The following is an 8613-nucleotide window of genomic DNA, read 5'->3' as shown; positions in this document are numbered from 1 at the left end:
GCAAACGAAGCAAGTGTTTTGTCGATTTGTCTTTGCCCAAGCACTGAGCAAGCGTACGGTAAACGTATGTACGTACAGTGGTCACACATTTTATTCGTACACCCTGCGTAGTACATAAAAAAACTTAAGATTTGCGCAAAATATTTGCTCTGGCAATATATCTATGGTTTTCTAGAAAAGCGGCACAACTCAAAATTAACTCAAAATTCGGAGTTTTGCCGTTAAAAGCAAAAATCAACTACAGAGTTTATATATTTTTATCTGGAAAAGCGTCATAAGCGAATCTTGAAGCAATTCTGACAGATGGCGTTAGTGTCGTTTTGTCAGGTGATCGAATTGGCGCGTCACTTATCTAGAAAACTGACCCAACTCAGTATTTTGTATTTTTGAATTATGTCACTTTTCTCGAAAACCATCGATATTCTTTTGGGTCACTGCAAGTGGGACGAAGTGCGGATTTCATTCTACAGTGCAAAGTGGTATTGCTAATTACTTCAATACTGGTAAATTTAAAACTCATCATCGCCAAGCCGGAAGGTGAAAAATATTGACTTCACGTGAGGAACGTAACAAAAAGCACCAGTCGCTCAAAATCCAAAAATAGCCTGCTCGATACTATGTCGAAATGTTCAAAAGTATTTGCATAAAAAAGTAAGCCCTGGTTATCATAGCAGAGTGGCACCACGCAAGCATTACATTTCGGATGTTAACAGAAAGAAGAGTTTGAAGTTCGCCAAGCGCTATATAAATGAGCCAGATTCTTTTTGGAAAAACGTCATATTCAGTGATGAGTCGAAATTTAATGTTTTCGGGCCAGATGGCCCTCCGAAAGACTGGCGAAAAGAAAATACAGAACTGAATGAAAAAAATCTCATTCCTACCGTTAAGCATGGATGAGGAAATGCAATGGTTTGGGGGGTGCACAGCTGTATCTCGAGTAGGAAAAATGGTTTTAATTGATGATAAAATGGACAAACATCTATATCTAAACATTTCAAAGAATAATTTGCATGATAGTGCCGTTAAACTTGGACTGGATGCTAAAGGGTTCTTTTTCAACAAGTCACCAATTGCCCCAAAACACTCATCTTATCTCGTACAAGAATGGCTTTTTTTACTTACCACTGTAAGCAGCTTAAAACTTCGCCTCAATCAACGGAACTGAACCCACTTGAGCATGTCTGAGAGCTCTTAGTAAGGAGAATCAAAAAGTACGAGATAACATCAAAGGCGTCTTTTAAGACAGCTTTAAGTGTTGAGTGGTAGAGAGTTGCAGCTAATTAAACCATACTTATTTATATTTATCTATAAAGGTTAATACTAATATATACCCTTTATTTATTATTTATTCCAAATACTGTACTTAGCTTCAAAAGGCCAAATACCTTCATAGACGCAGAAGCAGCATTCTAAAATGTTCGTTAGTAGGTACATAGTATGTATGTAATAAGTACATACATATATACATACATACATACGCAGCGCCAAGAGGCGTAAATAGCAGTGTCCCGTTATGACAGAAATCAGTGTGCTAAGACTGTGCTTATTTTGGCTTAGCAGAGATTCTGTGCGTTTAGCATTGAGAGTCGGCCACAATTGTCGGGCGCTTCTGCGGAATAGCTGTTCTTCCGATTTGCTCAAAGATAAGTAGCTTACATGTTTGTATGTGTGTAATCATCAGTCAATTTGGTGCCGAGCTTCGCTAGTTCATCGGCTCTTTACTGCTGAACATTACTTCGTGAAATTAAATATGTTAACCGTTATTTTTACTCAACAACTAAACAATATTCAAGTTGAGTGCACTAATAATAAAACAACAAAGTAATAATAAAAAAAAAGCTTAACAAATGAATGTATTCATGTAAAAATATGTATGTAGCTAAAGACGTTCAAGTAAGCAAACTAAATATTGAAATTAAACAAAAAAAATTTAATTAAACTAAAATAAATGAGTGTTAAACTTGAGAATTATCTACATGGATAAAATAAGAAATAAAAAACTTAATGTTGATTTCGGTATTAATATCACTCTCCCTATGTAAATGTTTCAAAGGCAGATAATTTGCGGAGAAGAATCAGAAAAATTAAAAAATTATTGGTATTCGCTGAACAAAAAAGTCGAGAAAAATAAACGAACATTACTGCTTTCTATGCTAAATTTAAACTAAATTAAATTAGTCGATACACTTAAGCCACATACAAATACATAAGTATGTAAGAAAAATTATTAAAAATGCTTCTTAATGATGGTTTAGGGAAATTATTTTTCTTCTGAAACCCGTTTTTATGTTGAAACAAAAACAAACCTTTTCTCTTGTCCGGCTCGTCATTTTGTTTTACAAAATTGTTGTTAGTAGGAAAATAATTATGTACTGTGCAATATATGAAATGATGCAGCTTATTTTTTAGAGATAAATAAATTTTTTGCTCGAAATGCTCAATAGTTGCACGCCATTTCTGAAAATAAAGACGACTTGAAAAACTTTATTATTTATTATATTTATAAAAATTTTTATATATAATATTTTTTTTAATTTTTTAATCTTAACAGCTCTCATTTGATATTCGGGATGATAAATCCTACACAAGCCAACAATTTATAATAATAAATAAAAAATCTACAGTCCTTGCGCACACGTAAACTACATTAGCACTGAAATTTATTTTGTTTACTATAAAATTTGCTCCATAAAATTAAAAATACAAGAAAAATTTTAACTTTTTTTTATTTTATTGCTATTTAAAAATTTTGAATGTTTTAAAATTGATAGTCAGTATTTTCGTTATTGCTTGCATCGTCATTAGAAGTTTTAAATTTTTTGAAAAGTTGAATATACTCAGATATCAGATATATAGAATTACGTTTCTATCAAGGCGAATCTGTTAAAGATGGTGTCAAGGCACATTCATTAAAGGTGGTGGCACTAGGCCAACAGCAATATTTCGTACTTTTGACTGTCAAAGAAAAGTATAGGCAAAGTAGAAAGCAAAGAATGAATTACTCTGGGCTGACAGCCACATGAACACAATGAAATAAAAAAAAAAAAAACAAATCAGCTGATTTACCGATGCCACCTTTAATAGATTCGCCTTGGGTGGTGTTGGTAAATCAGCTGATTTGTTTTATTTTCTTTCGCCGTGTCCATGTGGCTGTCAGCTCAGAATGAAACAAGGCGAATTCATTACTTGTTTTCTAGTTTCTCATTACTGTACTTTGACAATCAAACGCACAGAACATTGTTGTTGGTCTAATGCCACCACCTTTAATAGATTCGCCTTGATTGGTTATATACAGATGCCAAAAAAAAAGAGAATTTTCCAGCATTTTTTATTGTGAAAACTTTTATATTTATTGATCTAAAAATTTGTACACATATTATGTTACCTTTTAACTGTATTTTAAGACTTAGTATTAGTAAAAATATTTATTTGGAAAGGAGCTACAGCTGATCCCCGGGAGCTCCTCTCAAAAAAGACTTTTTGCAGTGCTCCATATATCTCTGAACTGGTTCCTCTGAAATTAAAAAACCAAACAGATTTCGTTAAAGTAATGTTGAATATAGTAATTAGTCGAAGGAATAAGCAAAATACATTCTCAAAAAAAAATCGATTTTTGACCAAAATTTCGGCCTTAAATTGTTTATAAAAAAATTTATTGGTGGGAAAAAATCTTCGATTGATTACTAAAAAATACATATATTTAGAAGCTCGTGTTAAAATTTGAGACTAATTGGTTTAGGCGTTTTCGAGTAATGTTGATCAACGACTTTGAAAACACCATTTTGAGAAAAACGCGCTGCCGCTCCAGCCTTGCACTTTCAAGCACTCTGAAACACTTTTTCAAATTTGCGTGTACCCTCGGAACGATATTAAATTTTCTGTGTGTATTCTTAAATATATGAACATTAAGAAAATAAAATTTAAGAAAATCGATTTTTGAAAATTCTAACTGTACATAACCCCTTAAAAGAATATCAACCCCAACTGATTGAGTACCAGACCAGAAAAGTCGAAAACTTTCAACTGTCAGTCGACTTTATTTTGATCAAAGAAAAGTCATGCACATTGAGTGAGCGAGCAAAAAAAAATTGTTTTCTTCATTTGTAATTGCAGATGGTTTAGTTCAAATTAAAAAACGAAAACAAAAACAAAAAAATAGTCAAAAAATTATGAAAAAAGACAATACTGCCTAAATTTTTTTTTTTTTTTATTTATTTTTTTTACTCTGCGCCGCGGTTATAGGTAATTTTTGTTTACTTCTTACGAGTACTCAGTGGGTTTTGCTGACAAAAGAAAGCCTCTGCTTTGTTAAAAAAAATACAAATAATTATTAACCAATTTTGTACATACTAACGTGTATATCTATAAAAACTTATTCACCAACAATTTCGTTAAAATTCATTTAAGTTACTATTTTTGTTAATTAACAAATAAAAGAAATCAATATAATTTAGAAAAAAAAAATATTTTATTACACTTACATATATATTTTTAAAGAACTGAAGTGTGTGGAAAATATGTTAAATAAATACGAAAATAGTTTTATGTAAGAAACAAGTTTTTTTACCAATCTTTTGTGCCAAGTACATACACATACAAGATGACAAAATGATAGTAAATTAAAATAACAAACCAACGGCAACACTAAATGAAAAATTACAAATTTGCTGCATAAGCAAATAAAATGCAACTTAACTGAATAAAGATTTTTGTTAACAAAAAAATTATTAACATTTACATACTTATGTATATTAAGAAAATTTAAAAAGAAAAAAATTATAATAACAAAAGAAGTGGAAGTCAAATTGAATGCAAAAGGCAAGTAGAAAATATATTTATATGTAGTTAAATTGAATTATATTTAAATTTTTGGAGGAGAAACTATTTACATATACATAAATTATATACATACACGCATACATACGTACATACATAACGACATTATACACCACAAATGAAGAATTAAAATGTGCATACATACATATTTATATGGTTTGATTTTTCAATTGCGCGGTTTCAACATTTTTCTTTTGAGTCCACCAAAAAGTGAAATTTACTTTATAATTTATATGAACTTTGATTAGATATTTGGTATAAGAAAAAAAATGCCACTAACTTTTAATTTGGAATTTATGCACTACCAAACCTTAACTGTGTACAACCTGTATATACAAGTACATATGTATGTAAAGTGGTGCAAGTAAGTTTTAAATCGACTTCTCTTCACTTACTGGTTTATTAGACACGAAGAATCTCATAATGTAAATACTTTTCCCTTCCAAGCACATCCTTCGCCAAGCACATCCTTTTTGTAAACAGTGCAAATTTTGTGCAATAGTACCAAACATTTTTATTATTTAATCATTCGCTTTAAAAATTGCTCGTTTTCGTACCGCTTTACCACCGTAACATAGTTCGAAATGCTTTCGACTAAATTTTTCGCTGTTATGTTAACTCAAATAGCATCCAAGTATCGAGCTTTCTTTCTATCCACTTCATTCAAATGGCACAATTAGTTCCTTAACTGCTAAGAAAGATAGAAACAAAATTGCCCCCATCAGAGAGTGCGCGACGTTACATTGGTGCAATTGCATAAGAGAGATGTGAAAATGCGAACACGAATGCAAGAAGAATAAATTGCACAAACAACACACGAATAAATTGCACAAGTGCGACGACACACACACAGCGATGCCATCAAATTCGCTGAGAGCAAAGTAGCGGTAACACGATCGACAAACCTTATTTTGCTTTTCATCGTGCCTAACTTCGTCGTGGCTGCTTACAGAGAACATTAATGTACACATACATATGTACATTACCATTAGCATTCTCTGCTACTTAATTGCTAATCTTACTTAATTTTATACATCATTTCGTCGGCTTGAACGACCAACGAAAATGCGAACATATTTTCACTTCCTTTTTCCTGTGTCCATTTTTCAGCAGCCGGCACTACTTTCTGCCCCCATTTGGTGGTCAAAAATTTCAATGCGACACAATTGTCAAACTTTCAGCATGGCGCTCTGCACAGTTATCGGCTAATCATAGTTACTTCATCGTTTCGCCTGCAAATTCTGAGTCGAGCACATGTATTATATGTATTTAAAATGATGTCTGTTATCGGCTCGTCATCGGTTATTTATAGAATATTCAAAAACTGACGAATGCAAACTATGTACATATACGCTGTCGGTCGCTAATCCGTTGTGCGTGGGATTTTGTATTTAAATTTTTCCCACGAAGAAAGAAGTAAAAATAAATTAGACGGGTGGAGAATAAAAATCTTGACATGTCGTAACATGAACTGTCGTCATTCATACACAGTTTGAGAACGAACCTTCACGACTTTCTTAAAAGAACTGAATGAACTGCTTGGTTTGGTACCATTTTGAGAGCGAAATGTTAATACAGTGAAATGTTAACGCAGTTGAGACACGAAACTAACAGTGGCGTAGCAGTAGGGAGTACACAGGCTTAGCAATCGGAAGGAATGCATTATGTGATTGAGCATGGAGTAACGTTTTTGGACGAAAATAAAATTTTGTTTTACTGACTTAATACCATACCGACAAGTGCATAGTAAATATAAGTAAAGTGTACATTTGCTCCTCAACCCTATTTTTTAAAATTTTTTTTTTTTTTTGATTAAATTTATTTCAATTAAATAATTTTGTATACCTGTAACTTAATATTTATTTTTGAAATCTTCTGCATTCATTATTTTCGAATACACTGTTTAAGGCCTATAAACTTTCGAATTCCATGAATAAATGAACACAGTATCATAAAATTGAATCAAAAAACGCCAAACCAACGACAACTCAGAAATTATGTCCAAATCCAAATGCATAAATAAAATATAATATAAAATAATTTAAAGAAACAAAAAGTAATTTGTGATGCACCGCTTTAAGTTTAAAACATAAGAACGGCAAAATAGAAATGTTACTTAAAACAAATTAATGAAAGAAAAAAAACGAGCGAAAATTATATTTAGTTTGCAAAAAATTTTCGCAAAGTTAATTGTAGGTAATTGTTTTGAAGTTAAATATTTTTTTCTTTTTGAGATTTTACATATATAACATTGGCAAATTATTGCGTGTTAGTTATTAAAGGTATATATATATATATGCATATATATATATATATGTGTATATATGTATGTATTTATATTTTGGGGAAATGTTAAAGCATTTTAAATGAATATTAAAATTCAAGTTCTTAATGAACATTATGGACAAATTAAAGAAAGCAAAACAAGTTAACATTACATTGTATAAGTAGTTAGTAATTTAAAAGCAAACAACAACAACAAACAAAAAACAACATAAGACACTAAGCTAAATTCTAAGGAAGCCAAATAAAGATTGAATACCACACAAAATAAAAATAATATTAAAAACAAAAACTGAAATTTAGCAAAGGAGAAGAAGACAGGTGGGCAACACACCTACAAACAAACAAACAAAATTATTTATGAAAATGTATAAACAAAAAAAAATTGATCATGAATTATGTAATTCATACGGAAAAAAACATTTTCTTTAATTGATGTTCGTTTTGTAGTAGAACGGCACTTGATTGCCAAAAGCAAATGAGCGGCGGTAGCATTCGTGTATTTTGCCGATTCAGCCAATTTGGAGCAGCCGAGTGCAGCAAAATAGTTTGTTAGCAGATTTTACAACATTCAAAGCACACACTCAATGCATTTTGCCAAATAAGTACGCATATTTAAAAAAAGAAAAAACAAAAACGAAACTCATAAAAATTGTTGCAAAAAAACTTAATTAATATTGTAAAAACAAACCACAAGCGAATACGCTTAAAAATTAAATAAAACTAACATTAATGAAAACAACTTTTAAAATAAAAAAAAAATTAAATATTTAATGATGTGAAAAATATATTAAAAAAAGAAGCATAAAAATCTAAATTGTTGTGGTAGACATTGGAGAGTCAGTAACAATGCAATAAATGTATACAGAAAAAATAAATACAACGTTGCACATTTTCAGTTAATAAGGCATGAAAAAACAAATGGTAAGTCAATAAATATTTAATACTAGCAAACGCGGCCCCCTTCGCTGGGCACACTAAAATAGAATAGATATGGTTTAGAACAGAAAATATATGATTTTCATATTATTTATTTCTTTATTCTTTATTCAAGCGCTTTGGCATAAACAATATTTTTTGTTTTTCTATTTGTTTTTGAGTAAATATAAAATATAAATTGAAAATCAGGAAAAAAGAAGATTGTTTTTAACTTTCAAATCAACGCATATGAATAAACAATCGTCTTTTTTCCTGATCATCCATGAATTTTTCGTTTCAATTTATATGTTTTATTAAGCATTGGAGCTTTTTTAACCATTATCCATTTATATTTTTCAAAAAAAAAAAACGAAAAAAATTGTTTTTTTCACGAACACATAATTTCATTCGGATTTCACATTAAATTCTCAAATTTCGTAAGAAATTATTCACTGTTCCAAAACCCACTCCAAAAAAATTCACAAACAATTTTTACATGTTGCACTTACGTTTTTTCCTTATGGGGGGGGGTAAGGGATAAACGCTAAAAAAAACACTTTTTTCATGAATTTATTG

The sequence above is a fragment of the Anastrepha obliqua genome, chromosome 2 (genome assembly GCF_027943255.1).
Source record: "Anastrepha obliqua isolate idAnaObli1 chromosome 2, idAnaObli1_1.0, whole genome shotgun sequence".
Classification (NCBI taxonomy): Eukaryota; Metazoa; Arthropoda; class Insecta; order Diptera; family Tephritidae; genus Anastrepha; species Anastrepha obliqua.
Note: the sequence above shows the minus strand (reverse complement) of the source record.